Source organism: Prunus mume, linkage group LG3 (assembly GCF_029339155.1).
Source record: "Prunus mume cultivar Tortuosa linkage group LG3, ASM2933915v1, whole genome shotgun sequence".
NCBI lineage: Eukaryota > Viridiplantae > Streptophyta > Magnoliopsida > Rosales > Rosaceae > Prunus > Prunus mume.
In genome coordinates this window covers 12,833,241-12,857,097 of record NC_142700.1, presented here as the reverse complement: position 1 = coordinate 12,857,097, position 23,857 = coordinate 12,833,241, and the positions used below count along the sequence as shown (strand labels likewise).

Sequence of the window (23,857 nt, the reverse complement as noted above, 5' to 3'; positions counted from 1 at the left end):
CGTTAAGATGAATTAGACGACGTTAATTTTTTTAATGAAGACGTATAAATTATTAAACACGACGGTCTTTTTCATGGTACCGACGTTGTATATAGACGACAACGTCGTCCTTATAAATTACTGTGTCGTAATTAATGACCCCATCATTTTTTCCACGTCGTTTATTTTCAAAATATGACGTATAAATTCTGTAATACGGCTCTCATTTATTTGGAACCGACGTTGTTTATTCATTTCAACGTCGTCTAAGTAAATACATACGTCGTAATTAATGACCCGACATCTATTTCCACGTCATAATTCATAAAAAATCGAAGTGGAAAATTTATTTTACGACGGTTGTGGGAAATGTTGTGACGTAGTAGGTGTCAATAACGTCGTCTATTATGATTGTAAAGACGTCGTATTTATATTTGTCATATGTTTCCTTTTTAACGACGCTTTTTTGTTGGAGTTGGTCGTCTATTCTCATCCTCGATTTTTATGTCTTTTTGCAGCACAAAGACGTCGGTTTTTATTTTTTGATGATGTTTTTTGTTTTAACAACGACGGTTATTCACCGTCGTGGTTTGGTTATGGAAAAGATGTCGGTGGATTCTACGATGATTTGAAAACAGAATACACGAAGGTGAATTCCCGTCGTGGTTTTCCTTTTTTGTAGTAGTGAATTTTGTGAATTTTTGGACTATTTTTATGGTTTCTTCATGTGATTTCTTATTTTTAATTTTGTGTACAAGTTTTTATTTATTAAATTTAATTATTTCTGATATTAAATAATTTTAATAAACGTTAAAATAAATTTTAAAAATAAATTTTATTTGAAGTCCAATGCTGTCCAGTCCATGCTTGTACCAAACAATGGATTGGACTTTAGTCCAGTGCAGCCTAGTCCAACTTAATGTGCCAAAGAACTTATTAAAGTCCAACCCAATCAAAGCCAAACCAGTCCAACACTCAAAGCCCAATCCTAACTAGTCCAGTCCAGCCCACCAAAACGGGGCCTTAAGTCTTTAAAATTAAAGGTGGGTGTTGATGGCTTTGGGAGTTGGAATTAGGGTAGTGGTTGAGTGGAATTGGATGGAATTTGGGGGAGATAGAGAGAGAGAGAGAGAGAGAGAGAGAAGCCTGTGGGAGTGTTGGGTTGATTTTTATTAAAATTCTTCTATTTTTTTCTATTTTATTTCATGTTATTTTATTTTTCAGTATTTAGTTATTTTTAATGTACAAATTGACCAATTTTTCCCACTTATTTAACGGCAAATTGGATGAAATGTTGAGGATTTAGACGGCATGGAGGAAATTAGTGAAAAATAAAGTTCATATCAATAATTTTTCAAAAAGAGGATATGGGTAAATCGAAAGATATAAACAAATTCAGGGGGCAAATCAACAGTTAGGTACAAATTCCCCCATAATTTTATGAATAGAACAACATATATCCTTTAAATTTGAGTCCAGTTACTTTCCAAAGAAGGAAAAAAAAAACGAAAAGCAAACTAAAAATGCAATATAAAAGTACAACATTAATAATATATATCTAGCCTCTAAGCCTTCTTTTCATCATGTTGATGTGGACTGTTATCGACTTATCATCACATAGAGCCTATCTTGTAGATTGTCTATGAATTGAAAATATGCATATCTCCATGTCTTGTTAATAACTAAAGAACCACAAACTCCCCAAAATCCTACTATGAACCCCAATGCAATGAAAATATAAAACCACGGATGTTGATGAGGTCCATTGTCCACGTCTATATTGTTCCTGTTATATGCATCAATGCCCTTACTTGGTCCGCACTTATTTGGAAGTGGGGCACCACAAAGTTTTGGATTCCCCTCAAAGGCAGAAGAGTTGAAGCTTTGGAGTTGGGTGCCTGTTGGTATTGGTCCTTCAAGATTATTGTATGAGGCATTAAATTCTTTCAAGAAATTAAGACTCGCCAATGATGATGGGATTATTCCAGACAAGTGATTCGTGGAGAGGTCCAAAACCTCTAAATTTTTTAGGTTAGATATTTGGTCTGGAATGATGCCGGAGAAGTTGTTGTCATCAAGAGCCAACTTGCGGAGAAGCTGCAATTGGCCTATCTCAACAGGTATATAACCACTAATGTTATTGTTAGATACGTCTATCCATCCGGGTGGAGAATACAATTTTGGCTGTAGAAAAGTTTGATTTGCTTTTATGCTGATGCCTTTGCTGAGGACAGGAAGTTCAAATTCATATTTGACTACTTGAGATGCAATATTAGGTTCATAAAGCAAACTTGGTAGTCGACAAAGTTGCTTTGGAAATTCACCTGAAATTTGGTTGTATGACAAGCTTATATAAAACAGTCTAGGAAGAGTCTCCAACCAGTTTGGAATTGGCCCTGTGATTTGATTAAAATCTAGAGACAAGATCTCTAGATTTTTGAGCTTTGATAACCATAAAGGTATTTGACCAGTGAGGTTAGAACGATTCAAAGCCAAGCATCGAAGATTTTGGAATCCATGAAAATCAACCATGTCATCATCAGATGGCATTCCCTCACCCACAAAGGAACCACTAAGCAAAAGTGTGTGAAGACTTCTGCAACTCATTAATATCTTCATTGCCCCTGTGAGGTTGGTAAATCGGTTGTAACCAAGCGAGAGGAAGGACAAGGATTTCAATGAAACTATCTCAGCTTGTATTTGTCCCTCTAGATTATTTCCAGCCAACCGAATGGCTTTTAGGAACCTACATGAGTAAAGGCTTACTGGAACCGTACCAGTGAAGTTATTGAACCGTAGGTCAAGTTTAGTAAGTTGACTAAGTCTGGAAAAATCAAGCAAGGAGATATCTCCTTCCAAGTTGTTGGATCCCAAACGCAATTCTACAAGGTTTGTGCAATTCATCAAAGACGGGAGCAAAACACCATCTAAATTGTTGAAATCGAGGGTCACAAACTTCAACTCAGATAGCTTCCCCAAATTGAGAGGAAGCTTGCCACCAAAATGATTATAGTAGAGATCAAGGGTTGCGAGGTTGGTGAGGTTGACAATTTTATCACTAATGGCTCCATGTAGTGAATTGAGAGGTAATGCAATTTCTTCAAGTTTGGTAGCATTATAAATATCTTCTGGAAATAATCCTGAGAGGTTATTGTGACCGGCACGAAAAACCTGCAGTTTGGAACACTTCCCTAAGCCAGGAGCAAGGTTGCCACTGAACACATTGAAAGAAAAATCCAATAGCCTAAGAAAGGGAGAAGAATGTTTGAGACAAATAGAGGATGGGACAGACCCTGTGAAGGTATTGTTGCTGACATTGAAACTAGTCAAGTTGCTTGCTTGTTGGAAGAATGAAGATGGAATTGCACCAAAGAAGTGATTGCTGGACAAATCAATTGTTCGGATATTGCTGGATGGTAGAGAAAGTGGTAACTCTCCAAAAAGATTATTATAGCTCAAATCAAGGATCTCGAGTTGATTCAAAGAAAAGAAGAACTGAGTTTCAAGCGAACCATATAGTGAATTGTGGGAAAGGTTCAAGTGGGTGAGATGTGTGAGATTTGCAAGTGAAAAGGGAGAGATACCTCCTTTGAGCCCTTTGGAAGGTAAGAGCAAATGGTTGACCCAACCATCTTGATCACAAGTGATGCCCTTCCAACAACAACAATCAAGGGATGTCCAATTTAAAGGAGGAGAAGATAGAGCGGAGGCAAAGGACAGGAGGGAGCTGCGTTCAGTTTGTTTGCAGGCATGGATATTTGTAGATAAAATGCAAGAGAACAAGAGGAAGAGAAGGAAGGGATGAGCCATTAGGTTATAAGCTTGCACACTAACATGTTGCTTTGTGTATGTGCCGTTGGTCACATGTATTTACATATATATAAGAGCTATGATGCTTGAAAAGGATGCAAACATCAGTACAAATTGAGAAGTCGGCAAACAACAACCACAATGCAAATTGTGTGGTTGAAGAGATATTCCCACTAATGAAACCAGAAAGAAGACCTCATTGGGTCTTAAGAGATATTCCCACTAATGCCACCAGGAGTGATCTTGACCTATTGGCTCAACAACCACAGAATGCAAATTATTGATATGGACCAGCAGAAGAGGACTTGGCCTTCACAAAGTACTCAAAGTTGTTGCCGTGATACGAATATATCATATATGTGATAAACGTTTTCCTTTTTTCCACAAAAAAGAAAGAAGATATAAGTGTTAAACAGAATCCTTGTTGAATTCAAACTGGAACATGTTTTGACAGCTGATACCAGCGCATCTTCTAAAGTCCAAGTTCAAAGTTGTTTTTCTTGTTGATGATTCTTCTAAGAAAATGAGCCCCAACCAGGACCAAAGATGGAGAAGGTGCCTAATTTAAAGCACAAACTTCTGTTAAAATATATGGGGAACAAAGGGCCATAATTAATTAAACGTAGAACTGTTGGATTTGTTTTAATTTAAAGCACAAACTTCTGTTCACCAAGGAATTTCATAATGTTTCTCGAAATATCAATAACCACTTGCATTTAATTTTTTGATTTTCTTATAGTTAGTATGCTGAGGTTGCGTGGGATTCAAGGTCGGCGATGATCCACATAAAAATGAGGACATGTGAGTTTGGTATGAATTATATATAGTTGCCAAATTGGCTTTTTCTACTGTCCATATATTCGCTTCATCGCATTCACAGATGAATGGCATTGGCTAATAGGATCTCGTGGAGACAAAGCAAGCGGCCACATCCTTCCTTTTATGGATAGCCTCCGAGTCCAAGACTTCTTAGCGGCAACTTCTTTTCCTACTTGTTGCTCACTAAAAATACATCATCACATCCTGTGTCGTTTATGATGGAGAGGCCTCACCAATAATGTTAGGGAGTATCTTTTCTATTTGCACATTTATATGAATATATTGTAAGAACATTCCCGCTCACTTAAGGACATAAAAATGAGGATATGAGTATCTTTTCTACTTGTTGCTCACTTAAATTTTTAATAAAGGTCATTGAATTAATCTAATGATAAATGGTAATTGACTGACAAAATAAAAATGATTTATATGTTACTAAAATAAACTTTAATTATTTTGACCGACAAAATAAAAATGAGCTTTTGTCTGTTTGGCAAAAATGTATCCATGTATATATATTTTTTCTTTGTGAACTGGCGTTGGGAGGGCAATGCACCCCAGAAGCAACTACACAGAATTAGAAATACGAATCAAACAGGCTTTAGAGACATGACCCAACTAAGAGATCCTCAAAATAGCAGAGGCCTTAGTCCAAATCATAACTCCAGTTAGCTAATTAGCCCCACACTATCATTTCCCAGGAAAATAAAGTAGAATCAGGAAGTACCCACCGGACTCTAGGCAATTCTGGAATAATTTGATATTAAAAAAAAAAGAAGCAAAAGCCCAAGCAATAATTTGATGCAGAAGTACCTTTGATTTTGTACGAAGTCTCTTCAGATACAAGTGCCCCAAATGCATAATAGCACCTAGTTGTAACTGAGTAGATCTTCATCCTTGCTTCTTCCTCACTGTAGTTGAGACACAAACAAATGCATCAATCAATTAATACAAGCAATGTGAACTACTTTAGAGAGTGATCATATCTTTTATACCGTAGTTGATTGGATATTGCATATCAGGCGTTATCTGGGTTCAACATGTTTGGACCGTTGGATCGACTCCAATTTAATATATGTTGATCTAGACATTTCTAGGATCGTATAGGATTTTGCGGATCGTGAATCAAAGCCCCGGATGTTCTGATTCAATAACTTAAAGTTTGCGTTAAACGATAACCGTCCGATCGTACGATCTCGAGCAATCCGACCGTTCAGTCCGGACCAAACTTGTAGGACGTGTATTCTAAACCTTGTGGAACTCATAGGAACTTCCAGATTAGAAATCAGGGGTCGTGGACCCCGTGGGCCCAGTTGACCCAATTTGGAAAGTTTGACTGCCGGTGCTGACCGAGCGTCTTCCGATGCTATCTCTTCATTCGAAACACGTAGTTAGACTTTAAGAATGTCTCATTCCTCGTACTTTACGTGAAACCCGGGAAACTAGGATTTTAATTTAAAGTTTCCTTTTGATGCATTTTGTATTAATTTGCACTGTCAAATAGGTGCTTTGGCTACTCGCACGAAACAGCGGATGATGTGACCCGTCCCGAATTTTCCGGAACCCGAGATTTAACCTGCGGAGACCCCGGCATCACACCCACGCCGGGTTCACTCCTTAAATCTATGTCCTCATTTACCATAGAGGATTAAGGGCACGAGACTTTCACAAATTTCGCAGCCTGTAAATTGAACATTTCCCCAAAATTTCCACCTGCATAAAACACATTTATAACCCAACCGGCAGCATGCACAATATAATCTCATGCAATTTACATAAATGGCCTCCGGCCTTCAAATGATTCTAGCAGAACTGCCCACAATGCTTTTAAAATAACTTAATGCATCAAACATGCGTATACCAAATTCCAAATCTATTTATGCACACCTTCACTTGCTCAGTCCACAGGACGAGTCTCAATTCAACCAAGTTTCGGGACCATCAACGAGGTCCAAACCAATCTCAATAAGACCACCTAAGTGGGGTCTAATCTGTGGCTGCACCTAGTAACTTCAGGCTGCCTACGTACCCTACTAAGGGATCAAGCCACACGTAGCTCTTTCGTATCTATCCTGGCTCCTAATATCAAATAAACCATTACCACCACACAATTACATACATTCTAATATTTATCCATCACAACCCATCAAACACAATCACAGTATCACCCCTCATACGACGGGACGCACCCGGCCTCGTATGGGGCCCGCCAACACGCCGCTAATCCAAAGACGCTATGCGACTCACACCGGGCCCGCTACATTCTCACCAGCCTCACACAACCATATCTCCTCATACGCCGGACGCACCCGCCACGATGGGGTCCGCAACACGCCGCAAATCCAAAGACGCGCGGCGACTCACACCGGGCTCGCTACATTCTCACCAGCCTCGCTACATTCTCACCACCGCCCGCTACATTCTCACCACCATCACACAATCACATCTCCTCATACGCCGGACGCACCCGCCACGTATGGGGTCGCAACACGCCGGCTAATCCAAAGACGCGCGTGCGACTCACATTGGGCTCGCTACATTCTCACCACCGCCTCGCTACATTCTCACCACCATCACACAATCACATCTCCTCATACGCCAGACGCACCCACCACGATGGGGTCCGCAACACGCCGCTAATCCAAAGACACGTGCGACTCACCACCGGGCCTCGCTACATTCTCACCACTTACACAATCACATCTCCTCATACGCCGGACGCACCCGCCACGATGGGGTCGCAACACGCCGCTAATCCAAAGACGCGTGCGACTCACCACCGGGCTCGCTACATTCTCACCACCTCACACAATCACATCTCCTCTCATACGCCGACCCACCCGCCACGATGGGGTCCGCCAACACGCCGGCTAATCCAAAGACGCGGCGACTCAACACCGGGCTCGCTACATTCTCACCAGCCTCACACAATCACATCTCCTCATACGCCGGGACGCACCCGCCACGTAGGTCCGCAACACGCCGCTAATCCAAAGACGCGCGGCGACTCACATTGGGCCTCGCTACATTCTCACCACCGCCCGCTACATTCTCACCACCATCACACAATCACATCTCCTCATACGCCAGACGCACCCGCCACGTATGGGGTCGCCAACACTGTTGGCTAATCCAAAGACGCTATGACTCACCACCGGGCTCGCTACATTCTCACCACCTCACACAATCACATCTCCTCTCATACGCCGACCCACCCGCCACGTATGGGGTCTCAACACGCCGCCAATCTAAAGACGCGTGCGACCTCAACACCGGGCTCGTCTACATTCTCACCACCTCACACAATCATATCATGGGGTAGTGCGTATAGCACTGTAAACGAACATTCGATCGCTTTATTTACCTTTATACATCCACACAATTAATTATAGAAAATATAATTTCTAATCTTATATAAATCTCAACAAATAAAGCATTCCATAAACTCCCCCATTTAAATTCATCAATTATATCCTAAACCCACAATATCCATTTAGTTCGACAACGCTCAAGACCTATCACTAAGGTCATTCTAACCCTCAAAGAAAGGTAAGACTATCTCGGAAGTCTCACGGTCAACCTAAGGTCAAACAGGCCTGCGGGGCCCACAACCTCCAAATTATGATCCGAAAGTTCCTATAGGTTCTACAAGGTCTAGGACACACGTCCTGCAAGTTTGGTCCAGATCGGACGGTCGGATCGCTCACGATCGCACGATCGGACGGTTACTAAAACCCTCACCCTAGGGTTGGCATTTCCGGAGTATCCGGGACTCGCTTTACGATCCGTCAAATCCTACACGATCCTGGTAATACCTAGATCAACATATTATAACTTCAGGACCATCCAACGGTCCAAACCTAGTGAACCCGAAAAATACGCGATATGCGATATCCGTTTGGAACTCTAACGGTATCCAAAATGAGATCCGAGCACACCTACGCGCTCGTGACATCGAGAGGATCACAATGGGACAAAAATGCCCTCAGCTACAGTACCCACGCGCCGCCACACGCCGGCAGACGTGGGTGTCTAAAGCGATATCGCATCGCCGGAAAACCTCCAAATTGTGAGCCAAGACTCCTACCCTAGGTAATACACCTAATTTGGAGTCACTTTTGTTCTTGGACATACCCCAAAAACTGACCGGAAGTGGCCGGAATCGCGATCGCAAAACCGGCCGAAACCTAAATCGAAAATCGGATGATCTACACTCAAAATTGATGTAATCCTACCCAACCATCAGCTAGATCATGAAAAATAGGTAGGAATCCATACCTCAATCACCCGAAACGGTGGCCGGAGGAGGGAGATTGAGCCGCGGTTTCGCGAAACCACCAAAACCTCGCATTTTCCGGCGGGAGCGGCGGCCGACGTCGGGAAGGGCAGTCTCGACGGCGGCCGAGCCGGTCCTTTGAGCATCGGTCCGCCCACCGCCATGGACGGTGGCCGGAGTTTCAAGAGAGAGAGGAGGGAGCTGCTGTCGGGAGAGAGAGACGCGGGGAGAGAGAGAGGACGGGGCAATTCCGTCTTTTAACCAAAAATCCATTTTCCAAATATTTACGATTATGCCACTGAGCTTCTTCTGATCATATCTCTCTCGTTACAACTCCGATTCGAGCCCACTACATGTCTACGAACTCATCTCACCGTGCTCTACGCAACGGTACAACCGAAATTCCCAAATTCCTTTCGGGTAAGAAAATGACCAAAATACCCCTATCCCACGGGTGATTCCTCAATTCCACTTAAATTAATTAAAACATGGGATAAATTTGGGGTCGGGGTGTTACACAGGACCCTCTCAGGATCAAGCAACATGGGACTACTTTTGATTGGACTTTGGTTTTAAATACTAAGCATGGTTTTTTTTATGGAAAAATTATGCATAATGTTTTATTGGTTTATTGAATATATTATATATTCAATTGTTGAACTTGATGTTTTTATATAGCAATTGCAATATATTTTTGGGTTTTGGCATATTTGAGTATCTTGAGTTTATCTATATCTATATATATATATATATATATGAATTTTGACAATTTCTATCTATGTTGGTTATGGTTGGGGTACTTGGGTTGTTGATGTGAGATTTTGGAAAGAATTGCGATTATAGTATGTTAGTTGAAGTGCTATACGCACTACCCTATGTACCTCCCCGGTTACGGAAATTATGAATAGAATTGGATTATTGAGATACTTGGATATGTTAGAACCCGGCACCTTGATGGGGTGTTTCGTAAACCCTTAGCGGGGTAGTCCGCACACGTAGACTTGTTGCAGCGCACGAGTCTTGAAGATTCGGCTGTACGTGCTGGTAGAGTTAGTTCCCTAGTTGGACGGCTCGTTCCCTAGCCACATGGTCAATTGAGGATTCTTCCATGCAGACTAGTCAAACAATCCTTAGTTGGATTATTTCCCCGGTACAAACTAGGTGATGTCATTTATATATATATATATTATATACATATATACATATATACATATATATATATATCTATTCATTCTTTCTTGTTTCTTAGTGAGGATACTTCCTCGCTCGTTGTGCCAATGGGTACGTGTTTCGAGAGTTTAGTTTGGGAATTGTAAGGAAAACTTTGGATGGGTTGACTTATGAAGTTCCATTATGGGTTTTCAGATTTAGTTATGGTTTTGACCAAACTTTATATATATAGGGTTATGATGGTTTTGAGTGCATATGGTTTTATGCATCGTTTTCTTAACGGTGGGGTTATATTACTTTGGTTTCAATTGAACTAAACTTTGTTTTGTCGACTCACACTTTTTTGTTTTGCGTCTCTTAGCCGTGAGTTGATCGAATCAGCAGAGTCGGGTCGCGAGCTTCCGAACTTCGAACCTTCGTAGGGCTCCTTAACTCTTTTATTTCTGTTTAACTACAGTTTCTGTTTGTATTTTGAATTCTTAGATATGCTATATTATCGCCCTGTGGGGTTTGATTTGTGAGGCTGGAGGCCCTTGTTGTAAACTATTTATTTGTTCTGAAGCATGCTGCCTGTTGGGATATTGAACTGTGATTTTAACATGTTGAAAATTTTGGAAAAATGTCCATTTTTCAGGGGAGACTCGGTCTTTAGTAAGTAGGCCCGACGTCGGGATGATGCCGGAAATACGACGGATTCGTCCCGGGTTCCAAGGAATCCGGCTGGTCCTGTCGAGGTTTTAGACCTGTTGAACGAGTAAACGTGATTTTTTTGTTTTCATGAACATAATGTGACCAATAGAAGCCAATAGTTGTAGGTTGCAGCGCATCTTTGATATATGAAATATACATTTTCTATTTTAGTTTTTTTTTTCTTTGTTTAAAGTTATTTCTTGCTCTGAGTGACTGAGTCCAAGGCAAAAAATTTGACAAAAAAATGGACAATTTCCTTGTTTTTATGTAGCTTAATGTTCATTTGTTGATGGTTTGTAGGAAGAAAATATCGGGCGCTTGGACGCATTTTTCCAACTAGTCGCAAGAGTCCGGTCATTTGTTTTCAGGGCTTCATTCCAATGTTATATGGAAGAGGTCCATCTGGCGACAGTGCAGCGTTTTTATGTGAAAAATTTGTTAGGTGAATTTGTCATGACCAGAAATTATATCATCCGCTTTCAAGCACAGGAAATATCTGATTTGCCTTGCCAATATCCACGCTGGTTGTGATATTGACTTTAGACAGTCAGAGTTAAATTGCAAATGTCTTACAACTTGTTTATTGCAGAGTTGTTATAAGCTGTATAGGATGTGTCATGATTTTTTAAGTTAAACATGGAAGGAAGAAAACCATGAGTTGTGAGATTTGTAGTTTATTTTCTCAAAAATAAGTTGGACAGCAGCATCATATATTATCTTTTCTTCAAGTCTATCAGAAACAGCATACTGAGGAGTTCATGACGATGTTGTAGATTTTTTCCTGCAGCTGAAGTGGGTTATGGTATTATATTTTCACTTGTCTGCATGAGTTTAGGGTTTCTTTTTCCCCATAACTTTATGAACCGAACAACATATATCCTTTAAATTTGAGTCCAGTTACTTTGAAATGAAGAAGAAGAAAAAAGAAAAGAAAAGGGTAAAGTAAACTGAAAATGCAAAATAAAAAGTACAATATTAATAATATATATCTAGCCTCTAAGCTTTCTTTTCATCCTGCTGAGGGGGACTGTTATCATCACATAGAGCCTATCTTGTAGATTGTCTATGAATTGAAAATACGCATATCTCCATGTCTTTTTAATAACTAAAGAACCACAGACTCCCCAAAATCCTATTATGAACCCCAACGCAACGAAAATGTAAAACCATGGAAGTTGATGATGCCCATTGCCCTCGTCTTTGTTGTTCTTGTTATCTGCATCCATGTCCTTATTTGGTCTGCACTTATTTGGAAGAGGGGCACCACAAAGTTTTGGATTCCCCTCAAAGGTAGAAGTGTTGAAGCTTTGGAGCTGGGTGCCTGTTGGTATTGTTCCTTCGAGGTTATTGTATGAGACATTAAAATCTCTTAAGAAATTAAGGCTCGCCAATGACGATGGGATTATTCCAGACAAGTGATTTGTGGAGAGGTCCAAAACCTCTAAATATTTTAGGTTAGATATTTGGTCTGGAATGATGCCGGAGAAGTTGTTGGAATCAAGAGTCAACCTGCGGAGAAGCTGCAATTGGTTGATCTCAGCAGGTATATAACCACTAATGTTATTCGCAGATAAGTCTATCGATGCTGGATAAAAATCCAAGTTTTGCGATAGAAAATTTTGATTTGTGGTTTTTCTGCCCCTGCTGTTGTACTGGGTGATAATAGGCAATTCTAATTCATATTGATCTGCTTGAGATGCAATATTACGTTCATAAAGCAACCTTGGCAGTCGACAAAGTTGCTTTGGAAATTCACCTGAAATTTGGTTGCAACTCAAGCCTATAAATAACAACCTTGGAAGAGTCCCAAACCAACTTGGAATTGGCCCTGTGATTTGATTAAAACCCAGAAACAAAATCTCTAGATTCTTGAGCTTCGATAACCATAAAGGTATTTGACCAGTGAGGTTAGAATGAGCCAAAGCCAAGAGCCGAAGATTTTGGAATCCATGAAAATCAACCATGTCATCATCAGATGGCATTCCCTCACCCACAAAGGAACCACTAAGCATGAGTGCGTGAAGACTTCTGCAACTCATCAATATCTTCATTGCCCCTGTGAGGTTGGTGAATCGGTTGCCATCAAGAGAGAGGAAGGACAAGGATTTCAATGCAAGAATCTCAACTTCTATTTGTCCCTCTAAATGATTTCCAGCCAATCCAATGGCTTTTAGGAACCTACATGAGTAAATGCTTACTGGAACCGTACCAGTGAAGTTATTCACCCTTAGGTCAAGTTTAGTAAGTTGACTCAGTCTTGAGAAATCAAGCATGGAGATATCTCCTTCCAAGGTGTTGTTTCCCACACGCAGTTCTACAAGGTTTGTGCAATTCATCAAAGATGGGGGCAAAACACCTTCTAAATTGTTGAAATCAAAGGTCACAAACTTCAACTTGGAGAGCTTCCCGAAATTGAGAGGAATCTCGCCCGCAAAATGATTAAAGGAGAGGTCAAGGATGGCAAGGTTGGTGAGGTTGACAATTTTATCACTAATGGGTCCATGTAGTGAATTGAAAGGCAATGCAATTTCTTCAAGTTTTGTAGCATTATAGATATCTTCTGGAAGTAATCCTGAGAGGTTATTGTGAGCACGAAAAACCTGCAATTGAACACTTCCTAACCCAGAGCAAGGTCGCCATTAAATTGATTGGAAGAAAAATCCAATAGTCTAAGGGAGGGAGAATAATGGAGACAAATAGAGGATGGGACATACCCTGTGAAGGTATTGTTGTTGACATTGAAACTAGTCAAGTTGCTTGCTTGTTGGAAGAATGAAGATGGAATTGCACCAAAGAAGTGATTGCTGGACAAATCAACTGTTCGGATACTGCTGGATGGTAAAGAAAGTGGTAGCTTTCCAGAAAGACGGTTATAGCTCAAATCTAGGATCTCAAGTTTATTCAAAGACAAGAAGAACTGAGTCTCAAGTGAGCCATATAGTGAATTGTGGGAAAGGTTCAAGTGGGTGAGATTTGCAAGTGCAAAGGGAGAGATACCTCCTTTGGTCCTTTGGAAGGCAAGAGCAAACGGGTGACCCAACCATCTTGATCACAAGTGATGCCCATCCAACGACAGCAATCAATGGATGTCCAATTTAAAGGAGAAGAAGATAAAGTGGAGGCGAAGGAGATGAGGGAGCTGCGTTCAGTTTGTTTGCAGGCATGAATATGTGTAGATATAATGTAAGAGAATAAGAGGAAGAGAAGGAAGGCATGAGCCATTAGGTTATAAGCTTGCACTAGCATGTTTCTTTGTGTATGTGCCGTTGCTCACAGGTGTTTACATATATAAGAGCAATGATGCTTGAAAAGGATGCAAACATCATTGCAAATTGAGAAGTTGGCAAACAACAACCACAATTCAATTATATAAATACTGGAAAAATTAATATTCAATTTCTCATGCACCTCCTTGCGCCTCTGTAGGTCCGCCACTGCATATGGTACTACATCATTAATAAAAGGTTCTCCTGCCAAAGCAAAAAATAACTAGAAAGCATACAATCATGTAACAGAATGGCAGTTTAAGGTTACTATAATATCAATACTAACCTCTCCACACATGCTTCCGCGCCTGCAAGAGGCTTTTTCAAAAAAATTTTTTTAATGTATTTTAGAATTAAAAAAGATAATAGATAGTTGTGCTCCATAAAAATAGGATCCATTATCTGATTTTTCTTTTAATTTTAATTTTTTTTATATGAAAAGTGTGAATTTACCATATTATCCTCATTTAATTAATAATTTCAATCCTTAATGTTTGCATTAACCAATGACATTTTTTGGTATTTTGAATGTTTCACCATTCTCTGTCTTTTGCTTTATATCCAACAAAGTTGCTTTATACCCAACAAAGTTGATGGAACCCTTATAGAATAAAAAGGCAATTACTATCATACCCAGCATTCAAAAGGCAATTATGCGAACTTCAAAGGCTAACATTGGGTGCCTAAGAGGAAAATTTTCATCATCGAATTCTACCTAATTACATGCTGCATAAGACAAATTGGAAATAATTAATCAAAGTTGATGGAACCCTTATCGGTTAGCTGCCCATTCAATCACCGCTAATCAAGTTTATTTGGACCATTCAATCACCACAAAGTTGATGTAATTTACATGATTGTGTGAACTAGAGCTACCTTCTAAGAACTTGTGGTTTGAATGCAAATTACTTTTTTATCCATGTTTGCAGATTGCTTGAAAATCTGGAAGGAAAATAAGATGTGAATTAAAATGGGGTGGGTGGGGGTCTATTTGTCAATCACCATCTTGACTTAAAGATTGTTGATTATGAAGACTAAATCTTATCGCTTAAGTTAAGATATAATATATTAGAGAGGCTAATTACGGATATCTTGGAAATTCCCACTCCTAAATAAATAATTAATTAAAAATCTACAGTAAATCAATTGTAATTGACTCCATAAGACAATTTAAATGCATTAGTTAGAGGGTGGGGCCATTCCCACCGCAGATTAAACTAATACAACCCCATACTAGTTCATTTTCAACTATAATTTCATTTGTATGACATCAAGTTCTTTGTCAACAACTTAATTACACTTGATGCCCTTCCAAGTGAAGAAGAAAGGATACCTCCTTTGAGCCCTTTGGAAGGCAAGAGCAATGGGTGTCCCAACCATCTTGATTACACTAGATGCCCTTCCAACGACAGCAATCAATGGATGTCCAATTTAAAGGAGGAGAAGATAGAGTTGAGGCAAAGGAAAAGAGGGAGCTGTCTTCAGTTTGTTTGCAGGCATGAATATTTGTAGAAATAATATAAGAGAATAAGAGGAAGAGCCATTAGGTTATAAGGCTGCACTAGCATGTTGCTTAGTATATGTGCGTTGCTCATTGCAAATTAGGTGTGTGTGTGTATATATATATATACAGAGAGCTTCCATTAAGGGATCCCTCTTATTTGAGGGACGCATTTTGTAGGGCCCATTGCGAATTGTATTTCACTAATTCAAATCGTCTATTTTGTAGATACACATTCAAAGATATCTCTACAAAAAATCATTTAAATCCGATATCATTTGACCATTCAATTGAGTTATTGAAATTTTAGTACTTTCTTGAAGCACCATGTTCATTGATTTTGTAGGACACAATTGGATGTCGAAACGGTTTCCGATTTGTCTAATTTTTTGTAAGGATGATCTATGAATGAAAACCTAAAAAATAGATAGTTTGGATCATTGGAAAAAAAAAATTGTAGAGTACCCTAAAGGGTGTCCCTCAAATAAAATTATTTAAGGGATTCCTCAATAGAAAGGGCATATATATATATATATATATATATATATATATATTAGCCTGAGCATGTGCCAATTGATTTTCTTTTTTCTTTTTTTTTTAGAATTAAGAAAAGATAACATGGGTAGTTATGTTCCTTAAAAGTAGGACCTATTATCTAATTTTGTTTTTAATTTTAATTTTTTAAATATGAAAAAATGTGAATTTACCATATTATCCTCATTTAATTAATAATTTCAATTCTTAATTATTGAATTAACCAAGGGCATTTACTGGTATTTTGAATGTTTCACCATTCTCTGTCTTTTGCTTTATATATATATAGATATATATATATATATATATATATATATATATAAGAGCAGCCATGCTTGAAACCACACAATGCAATTTATTAAGAGATATTTAGTCATATACCTATTTTTAGCACTAATAATATAGATAAACCATACACCATTTATTTCTATAAACAAATCCAAAAAACGACAGTTAGCCATATTGAATTTAATTTTGATTATTAAATTACTTTGATGTCCCATTGAGTGTTTTGAATTTTTTTTAATGAGGTTTTGAGGTTGGATTTGTTTTAAGAAATCAATGGCAGTTTTGTAATTTAAAAAAAGTTAAAAACCTTTTTGTTATATTGTAAATGGGCCTTGGATGTGTTTCTAAAGTTCATTTCATATAAGTTTATTTTATTTTATAATTTAGACTCCTATATTTGATATAATATTGAAGCCCCTCTATACATCGAAGATATATTTCCACAACCACCACTTACGAGAGGCCCACCAGGAAAGGACTTGACTTACTTAATTTGAGGCCTTCACACAGAGTAATAAAAGTTGTTGCCGTGATATATGGTGATAAATTTTTCGTTGAAATTTTTGGAAGATATATGGTGTTATTTTTCACTAACCTTGTTTGAGAGAGACGTGGCCTGAGATATATGGGAATGTCTGCCACTAATCTTGCTTCTAAATAAATCGCTCTTGATTTAGATTTGTTTGGGGGATGAGTTGCTGATGAACTGAAATGGGTTCTGATCACATGTTCTTGTCTTTAAGTTACTAAAGACCAATTGAAAACAAACAAAATAAACAAGTAGACAATTACTATAATATCAGTATTAAAAACGCAATTACTATGATACCCAGCATTCAAAAAGCAATTATGCGAACTTCAAAGGCCAACATTGACCGCCTAAGTGGAAAATTATCATCATCGAATTTTACCTAATTACATGCTGCATAAGACAAATTGGAAATAATTAATCAAAGTTGATGGAACCCTTATCGATTAGCTGCCCATTCAATCACTGTTAATCAAGTTTATTTGGACCAATCATGCTCTAACTCTGCGCGGCAACGACCCATAGTAAATTACATGATTGTGTGGTTTGGTGGGGGTCTATTTGTCAGTCACCATCTTGACTTGAAGATTGTTGATTATGAAGACTAAATCTTATCGCTTAAGTTAAGATATAATATATTAGAGAGGCTAATTGCAGATATCTTGGAAATTCCCACTCTTAAATAAATAAATAATTAAAAATCTACAGTAAATCAATTGTAATTGACTCCATAAAACAATTTAAATGGATTAGTTAGAGGGTAGGGCCATTCCCACCACAGAATAAACTAGTTCCCTTTAAACTATAATTTCATTTGTATGACATAAAATTCTTCGTCAACAACAAAAGAGGAGCCACAAATATGGTTTCATTAAAACTTGGCCTTAAAAAATTCCAATTAAGAAAAAAGAATACTACAACTCCTTATAAACACAAGATTTTCTAACTTTCAAATATAAAACGCATTTCACTTCATTAATTACTATAAATTTGCTAAAGTCATAGTATTTAGTTCACTATTTAAATCACTCAAACCTACCACGCAATGCATTTCCTTTCAATTATTTTGTGATAAAATTGACTAAATAAACATATAATATTTGACTCCAATTACTTTGAAAAACCACCAGAATTGAACATATAGTTATTCAAAAGCATCTATTTTGCTAACTTAACAATGTGGCTCAAATCCATCTAAATTGCCAAAGACAGAAAGGCTATTAATAACTCTTGAATTTTCTTTCTGATCTTTAGTGATGCAATGGCTGCTTCATCCGATCATTCACAACTGGGGCGATTTCCCTTCCCTTTGAGCTAAGTGATTAGTTTTGCAGATACTTCATATTGGTGAGAGAGTAGTTCTTATCATTTTTGTGCGGGATATAACTCATGCTCCCATACACAAATATGTCCCTAGCATGAGCTCCTTCACTCCAAAATGAAATTCTGAATGTCTTCATTGGCTTAAAAGCCCTGAGTTTATGTGTTTCTTCCTCATGTGTATAGACAAAGTTCACAAATTTTTGTCAGCGTATGAAATGCATGGTCAGTTAGGATATAAAATATTTTGATGATAAATGATTCAAGGCATGAGGGCGCTCACCATACGCTCCTTAATATCAACAAACAAGGAACCAAGTTAAAAAGACATGAAAACAAATGGCGACTTCAATATTCAAACATAACCTTTGAGCCCCACATGCCAAAGCACAGCAGCAAGGGAATTCCAATCCAAAACATAGACATAGACATCAAGCCTTCACAATTGACAACCGTATTACATGAATATGCATCAGTTTCCATATCTTTGGACTGAGTATGCAAAATAAAAAGTACAATATTAATAATATATATCTAGCTTCTAAGCCTTTTTTTCATCGTGTTGATGCGCATTGTTACCATCATATAAACCCTATCTTATTGTCTATGAATTGAAAATATGCATATCTCCATGTCTTGTTAATTATTAAAGAACCACATACTCCCCAAAATCCCACTATAAACCCCAATGCTGCAAATATATAAAACCATGGAAGTTGATGGAGCCCATTGTGCACGTCTTTGTTGTTCTTGTTATATGCATCAATGCCCTTATTTGGTTCGCACTTATTTGGAAGTGGCACACCACAAAGTTTTGGGTTCCCCTCAAACGCAGAAGCTTCGAAGCTTTGGAGCTGGGTGCCTGTTGGTATTGATCCTTCGAGATTATTGTATGAGACATTAAATTCTTTTAAGAAATTTAGGCTCGCCAATGACGATGGGATTATTCCAAACAAGAGATTCATGGAGAGGTTCAAAACCTCTAAATTATTCAGGTTAGATATTTGGTCTGGAATGACGCCGGAGAAGTTGTTGGAGTCAAGATCCAACTCCTGGAGAAGCTGTAGTTGGCCGATATCAGTAGGTATATCACCAACAATGTTATTCTTCGATAAGACAATCGTTGCTGGGAAAAAAGACAATTTATGTGCCGGAAAATTTTGACTTGCGGTTACGCTGTTGCTGCCGTAGATAGGCAATTCAAATTCATATTGGTCTGCTTGAGATGCAATATTAGGTCCATGAAGCAACCTTGGTAGTCTACAAAGTTTCTTTGGAAATTCACCTGAAATTCGGTTGTTTGACAAGTTTATAAAAAATAGCCTAGGAAGAGTCCCCAACCAACTTGGAATTGGCCCTGTGATTTTATTGAATCCCAGTTCCAACATCTCTAGATTCTTGAGCTTTGATAACCATAAAGGTATTTGACCATTGAGGTTAGAACCAGCCAAATTCAATAGCCGAAGATTTTGGAATCCGTCAAAATCAACCATGTCATCATCAGATGGGATTCCCTCACCTTCATAGGAACCAGCAAGCGAGAGTGTGTGAAGACTTTTGAAACTCATCAATATCTTCATTGCCCATGTGAGGTTGGTGAATCGGTTGCCACCAAGTGAAAGGAAGGACAAGGATTTCAATGAAAGAATCTCAGCTTGTATTTGTCCCTCTAGATGATTTTTAGCCAGCCGAATGGCTTTTAGGGACCTACATGAGTAAAGGCTAACTGGAAATGTACCAGTGAAGTTATTGAACCTTAGGTCAAGTTTAGTAAGTTGACTCAATCTTGAGAAATCAAGCATGGAGATATCTCCTTCCAAGTTGTTGTTTCCCAAACGCAATTCTACAAGGTTTGTGCAATTCATCAAAGATGTGGGCAAAGCACCTTCTAAATTGTTGAAATCAAAGGTCACAAACTTCAACTTGGAGAGGTTCCCCAAATTGAGAGGAAGCTCGCCCCCAAAATGATTAAAGGAGAGGTCAAGGATGGCAAGGTTGGTGAGGTTGACAATTTTATCACTAATGGGTCCATGTAGTGAATTGAAAGGCAATGCAATTTCTTCAAGTTTTGTAGCATTATAGATATCTTCTGGAAGTAATCCTGAGAGGTTATTGTGACTGGCACGAAAAACCTGCAATTCAGAACACTTCCCTAACCCAGGAGCAAGGTCGCCATTAAATTGATTGGAAGAAAAATCCAATAGCCTAAGGGAGGGAGAATAATGGAGACAAATAGAGGATGGGACGTACCCTGTGAAGGTATTGTTGTTGACATTGAAACTAGTCAAGTTGCTTGCTTGTTGGAAGAATGAAGATGGAATTGCACCAAAGAAGTGATTGCTGGACAAATCAACTGTCTGGATACTGCTGGATGGTAAAGAAAGTGGTAGCTTTCCAGAAAGACGGTTATAGCTCAAATCTAGGATCTCAAGTTTATTCAAAGACAAGAAGAACTGAGTCTCAAGTGAGCCATATAGTGAATTGTGGGAAAGGTTCAAGTGGGTGAGATTTGCAAGTGCAAAGGGAGAGATACCTCCTTTGAGTCCTTTGGAAGGCAAGAGCAAACGGGTGACCCAACCATCTTGATCACAAGTGATGCCCTTCCAACGACAGCAATCAATGGATGTCCAATTTAAAGGAGAAGAAGATAAAGTGTGGGCGAAGGACAAGAGGGAGCTGCGTTCAGTTTGTTTGCAGGCATGAATATGTGTAGATATAATGTAAGAGAATAAGAGGAAGAGAAGGAAGGCATGAGCCATTAGGTTATAAGCTTGCACTAGCATGTTTCTTTGTGTATGTGCCGTTGCTCACAAGTATTTACATATATAAGAGCAATGATGCTTGAAAAGGATGCAAACATCACTACAAATTGAGAAGTCAGCAAACAGCAACCACAATTTAAATTGTGTGGTTGAAGAGATATTCCTATTAACGAAACCAAAGAGAAGACCTCATTGGACATATTCCTATATGCATGTGAGGAAGACTTTGGGGAAGCAAAGACAAAGTGGGAAAAGCAAGTTTGTCGCGTGGCGGGGTTTGTTTCATTAAAAAAAACCTGGATTTACATCTTTCATTATGAAAATTTTGTGATGTTGTGAGTAATGGCTCAAAAATTCTTATTTAGGCAGTTCATACAATCCATACATAATATTTTGAGCTAAGAGCATTCTTTGGAACCTTGTAGAGTAAATTTTGCAAGATAAGAAGAGTGTATTGTCCTTTCACCTCTCGAGATACCAGGTTAAAGACAAGGAATTTCATAATGTTTCTCGAAATATGATGAGGGGGGGAATTACTTTTGGGAAGGACATTCCCAAAAGTTCAATATTCTTTTGCTCTTATGTTTTATGTCATTGATGATATCAAAATACAATTAATATAAATGAGGCAGGTTGTAGAGGACAAGCATAAATCTTTTTCATGTGTAAATCCTATCCTAGGATTCTGATGTGATTACCTTTTTTAAGCCTAAAGGCATAAAATTCCATGATCTGTAGTGACCGTATGGCATACATAAGATGTTTTGTGCCTATCTTCTTGTACTGTCCAATCTGCCAAAAACCTGTTTTTAATTATATTGGAACTTAGAGAAGATTTTAAGTTTTTTGTAAGTTTGTAACACTTTCTTTTGTTTATAGGGATTGGGAGCTGATATTTTCATGAATTGTATATTTCTTTTTCTTTTTTGTTCTTTTGTTTTATATACACAAGTGTTATTGGAGAGAAAGGGTTTTGTCACATACACATATTGTCAAGGTGACATGAGAGTTTGAAATTAAGACCTCTGATTTACAAATCAAGGTCGTTTTCCATTAGACTAGACTCTATTGGCTTCATGAATTGTATTTTTAACTATATTATAAGGGACCGAAAATTTGACCTATTCCAAATCCTAAACAATTTTCTCAATCTTCGCTCACCACTTGGTCAATACCGGACATTAAGAAATTTATATCATTCGCTTTCAAGCACAAGAAATATCTGATTTCCCTTGCCAGTATCCACGCTGGTTGCGTTACTTTATGACAGTTGAGTTAAATTGCAAATGTCTTACAACTTGTTTATTGCTTTCATTATGATGATAATTTTTCTTGGATTTGGAAGATAGATGGTGTTATTTTTCTTGCCAGATAGATGCGGCCGGCCTGAGAGTGACAGTGCCAGTCAAGCCTGATCTTATTCATGTTCAAAGTTGTTTTCTTGTTGATGATTCTTCTAAGAAAATTCAAAATTGGAGGATAGTCATTCTTTCAAAGTTGTTTGCCCCAAAAGAAGGCAACTACTATAATAACGTTTTTTGGTAGAGCAATAATGTTCAACCCTCTGAGTGGACACAAGTTAACAACTACTTGCCGAACATATTGATAGCAATCAAATGAGCCCCAACCAGGAATAAGTGAATTGTGTTGAGTTGTGGACAATGATTCTGGGTGTTTGGATGTTGGCATGCGGATGTTGCATTTGTAGTGGAAGATAGCAATTCTGTAATTTCGAGCAAGCTGCAAGCTAAAAGGCAGTTCTGTGAAAGTTGCATCTAATTTTTTGATTTTCTTATAGTTAGCTTGAAAGCAATGCAATTATAAATGATTCTGAAAGGAAGAGTGTGCGTAGACTTGTACCACTAATCTTGCTTCTAAATAATCGCTCTGAATTTGGGTTTGTTTGGGATGTGAAATTGGATGAGTTGGTGATGAACTGTAATAGGTCTGATCACTTGTTCTTGTCTTTAATAGTTACTAAAGAAAGCAGAAGCACCGAGACTGAGAGAGACAATAATTTCTTTGTATAATTGCTTTGTGGGTTTTGTTTGTATTGTTGAATGGGATGAATGAGCTAATGATGAAACGAATTGGGTTGTATTCACCATTGTTCATGTATTTAAGTTACTAAGCCAAGCACAAGCACAAGCACAAGCAATGAGATAAAAAATTTATACATGTAATTGCTTTTTGGGTTTTGTTTAGATTGTTCAATTGATTAGTCCCTGGATGCAAACATCACAGAAAATTAAGAAGTTGGCAAACAACCATAACCATACAATACAAATTCTTCAAACCCCTTCTATATATGTCGAACAGAGATTTCAACTAATGTAGCCAAAATTGTAAACCACATTAGGTCTAAAGCATGATGAGAGGACTGGACCTTCTAGCAGATAATTATTGATATGGTCATTGAAACTCAATTTGAATATTACTTTGTCACTTAAAACTCAATTTATCACACTTTACTCCCTGAAACTTAATTCTCCATCTCACTTTGTCCATATTCATTAACTCCATAAAAATAACAGAGCATTGAGTTGTGAAGAGCAAAATGTTAAAAATAACAGTCATACGTTGATGCCCTTCATGTTATAAAAATCTTTTCTATTAATTCATATTAGACTAGATAAAATAACTTTTATGTATTAAGAAATCAAGGGTCACAAATTTCAAATTCCCGAAAATAATCAGTGAGAAATCACAGCAAAAAACACTAAAAAGATGCACAAGACACATCGGATGAATATGTTAAAGCCAAGATATGGAAGCAAAGTCTCCTTCAATTCTCTGCAAATTCTAATTCAAAGTCTCAAAAGAGAGGTTTTTTATGCCATCTTGGGCCAAAACTGGGTCGGGTCTGACCCAACATTTGTAACATCAAAGTATTGTGTTCGGGCCTTCGGGGCA

At 38.2% G+C, this 23,857-nt stretch overlaps 4 pseudogenes; all 4 read right to left on the bottom strand.

Moving 5' to 3' along the window:
• The window catches only part of LOC148918776 (uncharacterized), an 83,573-nt pseudogene extending 77,371 nt beyond the window's left edge, over positions 1-6,202 (bottom strand).
• On the bottom strand, positions 1,433-4,408 carry LOC148918777 (receptor-like protein 2 pseudogene; annotated as a pseudogene).
• Positions 6,203-11,668: 5,466 nt separating the features above from the next.
• Positions 11,669-14,099, bottom strand: LOC103326143 (tyrosine-sulfated glycopeptide receptor 1 pseudogene; annotated as a pseudogene).
• Positions 14,100-18,512: 4,413 nt separating this feature from the next.
• LOC103326144 (tyrosine-sulfated glycopeptide receptor 1 pseudogene) lies at positions 18,513-21,044 on the bottom strand (annotated as a pseudogene).
• Between the last annotated feature and the right edge of the window lie 2,813 nt (positions 21,045-23,857).